Genomic DNA, 13,278 nt, shown 5'->3' with positions numbered 1-13,278 from the left:
GGTCTCCAGATACATTAAATCTAGACGCATGGTCTTGCAAATCAACATGGTCTTGCAAATCAATAGGCATGGAACCAGGATAAGAGAAAGAAATGTGTTAACACACACAGGGACTTCAGGGGATCAAGGCTTGTCTGTGGTGGCAAGATCCTGGTGAGCCTGCGACCCTGGTGGTGGAGAGACTGTAGCATTGCTGTGGAGAAATGGTGACAAGATGTGGCCTGAGGTTTCTTGCATTTGTGCTGGCCACAGTTCAAGCTTTGGCTGTTTTTGCCAGATGTTTGAAGGAGAAACTGACGTACAACTGCTCTGAGGCAAACCTTGCTGGATAATTTGGATTTAATTGCTGAACTAAACTGGAGTCTGGATTTACTGTGCCTTGACACTACTGGACTAAAGCCTAGACTTGAATTGTGAAATATTCTCTGTCTCCTCTCCTCACTTCCCTGACAACCCCCATTGTTGATATCTTAACTATGAGCCTGTTAATCAGCAATGAATTAATGGACAACTTGTTGCTACTGTGTCTGTAGAGACCCCATGGGGCAGCACTGGGGGCCTTTTATCTGCTTTCTGCTCTGAGACAGTGAGGGACTGGGATATTCTTCCCTCTGGCCCTTTCAGAGAGACATTCATGACCTTGTGACTCTATGTCCTATTTTCTCCTCTTTAGACAATTCCACTACATCAAGAAATGTCATTTTATACTATTGACTCTCATGTATAATATGTATGTTAATGTGCATCTATTATCCACACACATATTTATACATACACACTTCATAATCATAGAGTTGAAAAGTTTAGAGTTTTGGTGACGAGTAGATTTTGGCTTGTTGGAAGCATAATAAAATTGAATACTGATGAGTTTACCAGTTTGGAAAACTACAAGGACTGCAGAAGTGGAAAAATTTTCATTTCTCTACTAAAAATCTAATACTCTCAAAGGAAAAGAAGACGTGGAGATACAGAGATAAAAGGACAAAATAAAAACAGAGTGTATATGTCACATAAAAGTAACTTGTGTTTCAAATAATTCTGACCTTGATAGTAAGGTGTTATTTAATATCTTGGGACCATTCTAGGCTAACTAAGGAAAGGATAAGAGATCTATTCCAAATGCCCTTGTTGGAGGAATAGGGCAGAAACAGAAGCTTAGAGTTAGAGAAAAGTTTATTAGGTTGGGAAGTTGGTAACAACATCTCAGTTGACCAATTTGAAGAAAACAATATTAATAATATTTGAGGTTTCACAGTGATGAAGTGGAGAGTTCAAAGGAATTCATAAATGGCCAAAGACATCTTTTCAGTCATTTTAAAGGTTTACTCAAGAATAAACTAGATACACATACACACTCCACACATATTCAATAATGAAGTCTAGGGAGGTAAACCTTGAAAACCTTGACGTTTTAGCTAACCTTTCTTCTGAAAATCTTAATCAGGATATCAGGGCTGTGAGGATATAAATGTGTGGAAGAACAAGGTTTGCAAAGCTCTTCTACTTGTTAGCACTTCACTTCTGTCTGCTAAGTGATACAATATTTGTAATATTAAGTTATCCAGTACTTGCTAAGGAGACCTTAGAGGTCCTGTAATATGACACTTTTGTTCAGCACAAAGTCTATGTCTCTTTCTGGGAGAGCAAAGACACAGGGTCTGGTTCTGTCATGGCTCAAGGTATTACCTCAGCAAACAATCCCTCAATGTTGTTGTGAGTATATAATGTTGTCTTAGCATTTTTTATTGCTGTTATGTACCATCAAGTCACCTGCGACACATAATGACCCAATGAACAACAGCTCTGAAGCCTGCCCTGTCCTGAGCCAGTCTTACTGATTCCAGCACGCCTACCACGATTGTCCTAGTTACTGTATCAATCCATTTCATGTAAGGTCTTCTTCTCCTGCACCATCCCTCCACCCTTCTGAGCATGATGTCCTTCTTCAAAGATCAGTCCCTTCTGGTCACATGCCCAAACTACATGAGACAGAGTTTCACAATTCTAGACTCCAAGGAGAAACTTGTTTTCACCCTCTCCAGTACAGACCAACTTGTTTTCACTGTGGTTAATTGTATACTCAAGATTCTTCTCCAGCACCACAATCAAAGGCATTAATTCTTCTGTCATCTTTAGTCATTGTCGAGCTCTATGATGCATAGTAAGTAATTGGGAAGAGCATGGCCTGGATCAGGTGCACCTTAGTCTCCAGAGTGATATCATTAAATACTCTAGCGAGGTACCTGACAACAGATTTTCCCAACAAAATCTGTCTTTTGATTTCCTGACAGCTGATTCCAAGTTTGTTGATTGACATATCTCAACAAACAGATGCTGCTCTGGATGTGCTCACCAGGTTGTGCCACGAAATCTGGAGGACAATTACCTGGCCAACTGACTGGAAGAGATCCATATTTGTTCCCATTCCAATAGAAGGTGACTCACCAGAATATGGAAATTAACATACAGTGTCATTAATATCAAACACTAGCAAAATCCTCCTGAAGATTGTCCCAAAATGACTAGAACAAGTACACTGAAGAGAACCACTAGAAATAAAAGATGGGTTTCAAAGAGATCGTGGCACTAGATACAATATTGCCAATGTCAGATGGATCTTGGCAAAGAGCAAAGAGTACCAGAAGAATATTTATCTGTTTTTCATATGCAAAGGCATTTGACTATGTGGATCACAGCAAATTGTGGTTAACCTTGAGGAGAATGGGAATTCCAAAACACTTGATTGTACTTATGTGAAACCTACACTTGGACAAAGAAGCAGTCTTTGGAACAGATCAGGGAAACACTGGTTCAAAATCAGGAAGGGAGTGCATAAGTGATGTATTCTGTTTCCATACTGTACAAGGAGGAATGTGGCATCAGGATTGGTGGAAGAGTCATCAACAACCTGAGTTATGCAGATGACACAGCCCTGCTTGCTGAAACTGAGGAGGACCTGAAGCGCTTGCTGCAGAAGGTCAAGGACTGCAGCCTCCTATATGGATTGAAGCTCAACATTAAGAAAACAAAGATTGTCAGCACAGGGGCCAATTGGCAGCATCAGTATGGATGGTAAGGAGATTGAGATAGTTAACAGTTTTAGTTTACTTGTCCCCACAGTCAATGTTTTTGGTAACAGCAGCCAGGAAATAAGGAGACAAATTGCATTGGGAAAGTCAGCTGTGAAGAACCGCTCAAGAGTACTGAAGAGCAATGATGTCAGGCTGGAGACTAAGGTGCACCTGATCCGGGCTATGGTCTTCGCAATTACATCCTATGCATCAGAGAGTTGGACAGTGACTAGGGATGATAGAAAGAGAACTGATGCCTTTGAGCTGTGGTGCTTGAGAAGATAATTGAATATACCATGGACTGTTAGGAGAACAAACAGGTTTGTCCTGGAGAAGGTGAAGCCAGAATGCTCCTTGGAGTCAAGGATTCTGAAGCTTCATCTGACATACTTTGGGCATGTTGCAAGGAGGGACTGGTTTTTGGAGAGTGACATCCTGTTTGGGAGAGTGGAGGGACAGCGCAGGAGAGGAAGACCATCAATGGGAAGGATTGATTCTGTGAGTGGAGTGGTGGGAATGAGTGCATTTGAAATGGCGAGGTTGGCACAGGATGCAGCGGCGTTTAGAGCTTTTGTACATAGGGTCGCTGTGAGTCGCAAGTGACTCGATGGCACATAACAACAACAACAACAATGCAGAACAGGTCATTTTGGAAGCTGGGCTTTATGAGGAGGAATGTGGCATCAGGATTGGAGCAAGCTCAACTGCCTATGTTAAACAGATGACGCAACATTGCTTTCTGAAACTGAGGGGGACCTGAAGTACTTGCAGTGGAAGTTTGAGTACCATAATCTTCAATATGGATTGAAGCTCAATATCAAGAAGACAAAGATGCTCGACACTGGGCCAATTTTCAGCACCGTGACACACACAGAAGAGACTGAGGTTGTTAACAGTTATAGCTTCTTTGGGTCCACAATCAACTTGTCTTGAGTATACAACAAATTATAAGCCTATAAACAGCACATTAACTCTTGCATTATGCTAAGCCATCTCTGTCATCTGTGAAATGTTCTAGCCAAAGTCACTGTCACTGTATTAATCTCTATGGTTAAGCGTTTTCCTCTTTCTCTGACACTTTCTTTTCTTATTACTATTGTTGTTGCTAAATGTTATCAAATTGAGTCTGACTCAGAGCAACCCTAGAACAACAATTCTGAACCCTGTTTGATCCAGTGCCATTCTCATGTCTATTTTCAAGGACTGACCCGTCATGGAAACATGTCCAACAAATCTGAGGCAAAGATTCACCATTTTAACCTATAAAGAGTACCCTGGTTGCACTTCCTTCCAGACAGACTTTTCCTTTTCTCTAGAGATATTAAATTATCTTCTACAATACATAATTATCTTCTGTCATTGTCTTTATTGATTTCTAAATTCCAAATGCTTAGTAAGCAACTGAAAACAACATGGCCTTAAATCTCAGCCTATAAATTGACATCCTTCCTCTTTAACTTCTTGGAGAGATCCTGGATAGTAGATTTTTCTATTGTGACAAGTCTTTTTAATTTTTTTATTTTTGTTACCCTGAGTGGTGGTTGTGGCAATCCAAATGAAATCATTGTCACCTTCAATCTTTTCTCCATCTCTTATGATGTTGCCTATTGGTTTAGTGGTAAGACTTTTTGTTTTCCTGAGTTTTAGACATAATTAGTATTGAAAACTGGGGGGTTATTTTTTTTTTCAGCAGGAGTGGCATCCACTTCTGAAATCGCTTTACTCCGGAAACTCTATGAACAGTGCTCAGGTCTTCCATTCATAGGGTCGCTATGAGCTGTCTATGACTCAATGGCACCTAACAACAATAACAACATTGCAATAAATGTTTTAATTCTTCTTCATTGTCTGTAAGCATAGTTGTATCATGTTCATAACACAGATTGTTGAGTCTTTGTTTCTGATGTTACATTCTTCTTCATATAGTCCAGCTTCTCAAAGGATTTGTTCACCACATGGACTGCACAAGGGTTAAAAAAATACAACCCTGATCTATATTTTTCTTGACTTAAAGCCTCGCAGTGTTTCATTACTCTGCTTCAACAACTGCTTCTCAGTTTGTGTTAGATTTCACTTGAGTACAATTAAGTGTGCTGGAATTAACATTCTTCTCAATGTAATCCATAACCTGTGATGAAACTTCTGTTTCACTTTTATGAAGTTGTCAATCTACTTCTTTGGTCTGTCATCATCTTAGGTAAAATTTCAAACCTTGGATTTTTGCCAGCAAACAGACTGGCATCTACCTGATGTGTATATGTGGCGTGATGTTCTAGGAAAAAATATGAGTCTAGAACAACCCATCAAAGCCATTATTAACATTGGAGAAGTCAACATAAAAGTCCACCACATTATTTTTCTAGGTAAGAGAAGAAAGAATATACAATAAAGAACTATTTTCTTTTTGAAGAGTAAATTATAAAGTGATACACCCTTGTGACAGATTTTAATATCTTCTGTGTCAAGAAATTCAGATAGATTTTAGATTATTTTCTTTCTTTAAGTGGATAAATGGTGTTGCGATTGTTATTGTTAGGTGTCATCACCTTGGTTCTGATTCACTGTGACCCCAGGTTGGCTCTGATTCACCGTGAGTGGGTAAAAGTTCTTCACAGTCTGGTTTTATCCTCACAGTCAGTGCTCGCTGAGCCCATTTCCACAGAAGTTGTGCCCATCCACCTTGCTAATTATCTTCCTCTTTTTCACCAATGCTCTGTTTCACCCAGTGTGATTTCCTTCTGTAGGAACTAGTCACTCCTGTTAACATTCACAAAGTAAAACAAATTCTGGCTATCTCATGTCCTAAGATAGTTGTTGTTGTGGTAATTGTTGTTATGTGTCATCGAGTCGCCTGTGACTCATCGTGACCCTGTGAACAACAGCCCTAAACCCTGCTCTATCCTGTGCCAATCTTATTATCTCTGACACACCTACCCTCATTAGCCCAGTCACTGAATCAATCCACCTCATCGAGAGTCTAATCCACCAGTTACTCCTCAGGATAAAGTTGACATTCTCTTCCTCCATGATTTAAAAGCTTTAAGTATCACTGGAGGCACAGCTATTTTGAGTCAGTGGGTTCTGGCTCAAAGGCACACAACAAAAACAGAAAGTAGAAAAATATTAATGTTGAACTTTATTAGAGATTTTTGTTACACTCTTTTCAAATACATATTTCACTAGAACATCAGTGTATAAAGAGGAACAGAAGATTTTTGGAATGTTGACATAATCACCGAGTCCCAGTCTGTCACCTGTCCTGATCTTCTGTAGGCCTATGGAAACACAGATTTAAAACTGGCATCTTCAGGGGAGCTCTGGTGGCCTAGTGGCAAGGAGCTACAACTACAATCCCAGAGGCTCACGGTTTGAATCCACCTGATGCTCTGCTGAGAAAGGAGGGGCAATCTCCTCCTGTACCAGTCAGATCTCATTTGACGGTACACTCACACAAAAATAATAAAATAAATAAACAAACAAAAAAAACCTGGCATCTTCAATTTCTCTTGAGGAGGATGTGGTCCATTTTCATTATGTTGTATCCTGAAAGAAATGAAATTAATAGAAGTCTTACTGAGAAGACTAGTCACCACCAGTTTTTTTTTAGCCACCACATTTTATAGTCTAATTTATATGAGTCATCTGGGATTTATATTTTCCTTTTCACAGATAAAATAAAAAGTCCAGGATTTACTGTGAAAACTATATAACAGCTACAGAGAGCACCACAAACAGCTGTGATCACTGCATTTCATGAATCAATACAGATGTTCACCATTATAAATGCTGCTGAGACACTAAATGTCACTTTAAGAAAAGATGAATTACAAAGGTAATAATTGACAGCGATAAAGAATGTGCACTCCTTGCCTGTATAAAACTCATTATCTACCAGTTATTACTTATTAGACTTTGTAAAATACAGATTTTGAAAAGCTTAGTAAGAGATTAATGGGCTTGAACTAACAGCTGAAAGTTATCTTTCATTTTTCCCCCTCATATAATCATTAGAAAAATAAATTGATCTTGGGTAAGAATGAAGAAATACTTGAAAATTTTCATGAACTTTACTAAATATGAAGAACTATACAGTATGACTTTTGTAACCATCTGTCTTTACTGTATTGAAGTCTTCCCCCAATCTATCTATTATACTTGTTATTAACTTTATCATAAGCGAAAGAAGATTGCCAGAATGACCTACCTGTGATAGGCACAGTTACATATCTGAATAGCTAATATGTCCAATTGAGGAATCTGAAAATAGATATTAGATAGTAGGGGGAGAAAAGTGAAAACTAGACCTGGAATTTTTTATTAAGTAAATTAAATCATTAGAATATATAGTCTGTATGCTTAGGTATAGTTTTTGATGTTACACATGTCGTTGGTGGTGGTATTGTTAAGTGCCGTCAAGTCGCAGGAAACTCATAGCAACCCTATGAAGGAGAGTCCTCGACGCTTGGGTGCCTTTCATCCTCTCCCCAGGTTCATAGGGTTTCCAGAGGCAAGCTATTATGAAAGTGGATGCCACTCCTCCTTCCTGAGTATAGAGACCCTCTGAACAACAGACCAGAATCTGGTCTTACCTTTTACAATCGCCATGATCATCACCTTGCTTAAGTTCACTGTTAACGTTACTATTTCAATCCATTTGGTTGAGGGTCTTCAGCACATCTGCTAGCTACCCTTTCCAGCATAATGTTTCTTTTCTATGAAACTGCTCCTCTTGAGATTGTGGCCAAAATTTGCGCAATGAAGTTTCACCATTGCCTCTAAGAACCACCCTAGTTACACTTCCTCAAAGATAAATGTCTTCTTTTGGTTCTCCATGGAATATTCAGTATTCTTCAACTACAATTCAAAGGAATGTCTTTTTATTCTATTATCCTTAGTCATCCACTTAGCTTTCACATGTTGCTGTTGTTGTGTGTCATAGAGTCACTTGTGACTCATAGTGACCGTATGTACAAGAGCCCTAAACCCTGCTCTATCTTGTGCCAACATCGTTGTCCCTGACACACCTACTCCCATTACCCCAATCACAGAACTGATCCATCTCATCGTGGGTCTTCCTCTCCTGTGCTGTCCCTCCATCCTCCCAAACATGATGTCCCTCTCTAAGGACTTGTCCTTCCTTAAGTAACATGCCCAAAATATGTCAGACGAAGCTTAGAATCCTTGCCTCCAAGGAACAGCCCAGTTTCACCCTCTCCAGGACAAATCTGTTTGTTCTCCTAGCAGTCCATGGTATTTTCAACACTCTTCTCCAATGCCACAGCTCAAAGGCATCAATTCTCTTTCTATCATCCCTAGTCATTGTCCAGCTCTCTGACACCTAGCACAATTGTGAAGATTATAGCCTGGATCAGGCACACCTAAGTCTCCAGTCTGACATTGTTGCTCTTCAATACTCTAGAGAAGTCCCTGACAGCTGACTTTGCCAGTGCAATTTATCTTTTGATTTTCTGGCTGCTGGTACCAAGAGTGTTGACTGTGGAGCCAAGCGAACTAAAACTATTAACAATCTCAATCTCTTCACATCCAGCATGATGCTGTCAATTGGCCCAGAGGTGAGAATCTTTGTTTTCAGGATGTTGAGCTTCAGTCCATATTGAAGGCTGCAGTCCTTGACCTTCTGCAGCAAGTGCTTCAGGTCCTCCTCAGTATCAGCACACACTAAGAAATAATTGAGGATGCTGTGTCTTTGATATGGTACACCAACTGTTTTAAACTTATATATGTTCTTGCAGTCTAGCAATTTAAAGAATTTTTGACAGCACATTTGTCCAATACAATACTGTTGTTGTTGTCATGTGTTCTTGAGTAAACTATGACTCAAAACAACCCTATGAACAATTTATCGGAGTCTTGCCATATTTTGAGTCAATCTTACTGTCTCTGATACACCTGCTCCTCTTGACAGGCACTGTGTCAGGTCCATCTCATCCTCTCCTGTGCTGACCGTCCACCTTCCAAACGTAATGTCCTACTCAAAGGACTCCTGGCAATATGCCTAAAGTATGTGAGATGTAGCTTCACAATTCTTGCCTCCAAAAAACAACCTGACTTCCCCTTTTCTAAGAGAGATCTGTTTATTGTCTTGGGAGTCCATTGTACTTCACTGTTCAAAGGCATTTATTCCTCATTCATCCTTAGTCAGTGTCCAGCTCTCAGATGTAAAGGAAATGAGGCAGAAGATCATGGCTTGAATCAGGTGCACCTTATTCTCTAGATTGACGTACTGGATCTTTAGTACCACTCTGGGGAGGTTCCTGACTTTGATTTCTTGACTGCTGGGGATGAGAGTTTTTGATTGTGAATCCGAAGAAGAAGAAATTGTTAACAACCAAAATATCTTCTCCGTCTGTCATGATGCTGCTAATAAAAGGCCAGTTGATGAGAATCTTTGGTTTCTTGGTGTTGAGCTGCAATCTATATTGCAGACTGCAGTACTTCAACATCTGCAGCAAATGCTTCGAATTCTTCTCTGTTTCAGCAAGCAAGGTTGTGTCATCTACGCGAAGCAGGTTGCTGATGGGTCTTCCTCTAGTCCACCTTCTTCTTCATGATGCCCAGCCTCCTGAGTTAGATTGGAAAAGTATGGAGATGAGATGCACACCTGACATACTCTCTTCCTGTTTTTGAACCATGAATGTTGTCTTGCTCTGTTTGTATGATCTAAGTACAGGTTTCACACAGGCATTATCAAATATTCTAGGATTCTCATTCTTCTCAATGTTAGTAAAAATGTGTTGTGATTCACACAGTTAAACTCCTCTGCATAGTAAAAAAACCTGCACAGAGACATAGACATTATTCTGGTACTCTTTGTTTTCAACCAACATCCATCTGACATTGACCCATCTGATCCACGTCCTCTTCTAAATCTAACTTATATTTCGGACAGTTTTCTGTTGATGTTCCAACCTTTTTTTTTTTACAGCATTCATCAAAATTTTGCTTTCATCATTTTGAGGAATGGGAATAAATACTGATCTCTTCCAGTCAGTTGGCTTAAAGATTTCTTGGCACAACATGGTGAGAATGCCCAGGGTTGCATCTATTTGTTGAATTATGTCAATTAATATTCCATCAATTTATGTGGCTTTATATTTTTGACAATTTCATCAGAGTAGTCTGAACTTCCTCCTTCATCTCCTTCATTACCATTGCTTTTTGACCATATACAGTTTCATGAAATTCTTCTGTGTCAGTTCCTATGTGTACTCCTTCCATCTTTTTTATGTTTCCTGGATCACTTTATATTCTGCCCTTACCATCTTTAAGTATTGCAACTAGAAGCTTGAATTTGTTCTTCAGTTCCTTCAGCTTAAGAAATGCCAAACTAGTTTGTCCCTTTTGTTTTTCTGACTCTAGCTCTTTGCACACATCATTTTAATACTTTATTTTTTTCTACCTGAGATGTCATTAGAAATAGTCTGTTCAGCTCCTTAACTTCCTGCTTTTCCCTTTGCTTTGGCTTCTTAGAGTTCTGGTGCAATATGCAGAGGCATCACAGGTCCTTATCACTAAGCCACCAAAACTCCTAGTAAGTTTTTACACACCTATTTTAGATACGACATCCTGTCATGTCATTTAGTGAAAGTCAAAGCCACTAACTAGGAAAGTAATTTTGAACAATAAATACATGTTATCTCACAGTTTCAGTCCACCTTGGTTAGGATTTCCCCCTCTTTCCTTGACCCTCTTCCTTTACCAGCACAATGTTTTTTTTCTAATAACTGATTTCTTTTGACATTGTCCAAAGTTTATAAGAAGAAGCCTATTTATCTTTGCTTCTAAGGAAAAACTTGGTTTCACTTCCTCTAAAACAGACTTGTTTCTTTTTTGGAACAGTCCATGGTATATTTAATAATCTGACTATAGAACAAATCAAAGACATTGATTTTTATTCAGTTCTTCTTACATATTGTCTAACTTTAAGAAGCATAGGAAGCAATCTTAATGCTGATTTACATAATCCAAGAAGTTGTTTTGTTTTATATAAGAAGAATGAGAGGCATCAGAATTAGAAGAAGACTTACTTAAAAACTGAGAAATGTAGATAACACATCCAACTTTGCTTGTCGAACGTGAAGAGGACTTGTAGCACTGGAGACCCTCAGTAGGAATGATACCTCAGCTTCAAGCACTGGGCCAATTGCAATATTTAAGACTAATGATAGCAAAATAGCCATCAAATAGGTATTGAAAATTAAAGAACTATCAGTTTGAGAATTATGGTTCATCTGTTTCAGGCCATTGTTTTCATTCCCTTGCTATGCATCTGAGAACTTGATAAATACGGATAAGAGAAGGAAAAAAAATGATATCTTAGAGATATGGTGTGGGAGAAGAGTGCTAGATATCCTATTGACTGCCAAAAGGACACATGAGCATGTCTTGAAGAAAGTACAATGAGAGTGCTCCTTGGAGGCAAAAATGGCAAAGCTTTATCTTACATGCTTTGAGCATTTTGTTAGGAGAGGTTGCTCCTTGGGGAAACACATCATGCTTGGAAAGGGAGAGGCTCATCAAAAGAGAGAAAGAGGCTTAACCGGATGGATTGACGTAGTCACTGCTACAACGGGCTCCAATAGGTCTGAAATAAAAAGGATGGCCCAGGATAGAGTCCCTATGAGTTATATTCAATTTGACAGAACCTAACAACAACAAAAACACCTAATAGTTGGGGAGACGTCAGTACTTTGCTCCTTCAAATTCATATCATAAAGTACTATGATTCTACTTCAATCTGATTCAATGCAATCAAGATTCTAAAATATGGACTCTCAAGTAAATGAAATAATTTTTTTTGTATTTTACTTTTTCTTTTCTTACTGAACTAACTACTGAGGAAGTAAATTTATTATTGCCATAGAAGTAAAATCAAATTGAGAAAAAGTCAGAGCTGACCCTCCAGTGAGTTTTAACAGACTGTGAATTGTGTGGAAGGAGATTGTCCATCTTTTTTCCCACAGAGCAGCTGATGGATTTAAACTATTTGGTTTTGTGTTAGCACCGTAACAAGAGAACAGTGCGTAGTTTAAATATTAGAAAAAGTGTATGTTAGAGTTATACATTTGCACCGAATCTATTAAATGCCTATGCTGAGGAAATCATTCTAGAAGATAGACTATATGAGGAGAATGTGTCATCCGGATTGCAAGAATATCCATAAACAATCTACTTAATTCAGATGGCACAACCATATTATAGAAAATAAAGGAGACTTGAAACACTTACTGAAGATCAAAGACCTACTCTTCACTCTGAATTGCATAACAACAACAAAATAATAAAAATTCTTATCACTGGATCAACAGGCATAGACGGAGAAAAGATTGAAATGATCCATGATTTAATTTTACTTGGATCCATAATCAACACTCATGAAACTAAAGTCAAGAAATCAGATGAATTACATTGACCACCCCTCAAGCATCTTTCCAAATCCTCAAACATCTCTTCCAAATACTAAAAAGTAAGGATGCCAATTTAAAGACACTTGATCCAATTTATGATATTTTAATTGCTTCCCAGGCAACTAAAATTTGGATAGTGAATAAGGATGACAGAAGAACTGATGTCTTTGAATTGTGTTGTTGGATAGAAGTATAAATATTCCACATTCTATCTATGAGAAAGTATGGCTAGGATACTCCTTAGAGGCAAAGATAGTGAACCTTCATCACACATACTCTTGACGTATTGTCAGGAGAGATTAGTCCTTGGATAAAAATATCACGTTGGAAAACATAGAGGGTCAGAGAAAAAGAAGGAGATTCTCAAGAAGATGGATTGGCACGTTAGCTCTAACAAAGAGTCATGCATATCACAAATCATGAGAATGAGAACAAACAGTACAGGGTAGGGAAAAGTTCAACTCTGTGGTTAATAGGGTCACTAGAGGTCATAGTCAACTCAATGGCACCTAACCATAATAACAACAATAATAAAGATACCATTATGTTATTGGAAGTTGAATTATATTGTCAGATTATGTGAGGATTCTTTTAGTATTAAGTGCATTCAATTCTATTTGTTTTAAAAAGATATCTTTAGTTATAAAATATAGATTATGATGTTGTTGTTGTTGTTATGTGTCATCGAGTTTTTTGCGACTCATAGCGACCCTATGTGCAACAGCTTTAAACTCTGCTCTGTCCTGTGTCAATCTCATTGTCTCTGACACACTCATCCC

The sequence above is a fragment of the Elephantulus edwardii genome, unplaced genomic scaffold, assembly GCF_000299155.1.
Source record: "Elephantulus edwardii isolate Elephantulus edwardi_28Jun2011 unplaced genomic scaffold, EleEdw1.0 scaffold00098, whole genome shotgun sequence".
Classification (NCBI taxonomy): Eukaryota; Metazoa; Chordata; class Mammalia; order Macroscelidea; family Macroscelididae; genus Elephantulus; species Elephantulus edwardii.
The sequence above is the reverse complement of the archived record's forward strand: the minus strand, read 5'-3'. Positions refer to the sequence as shown.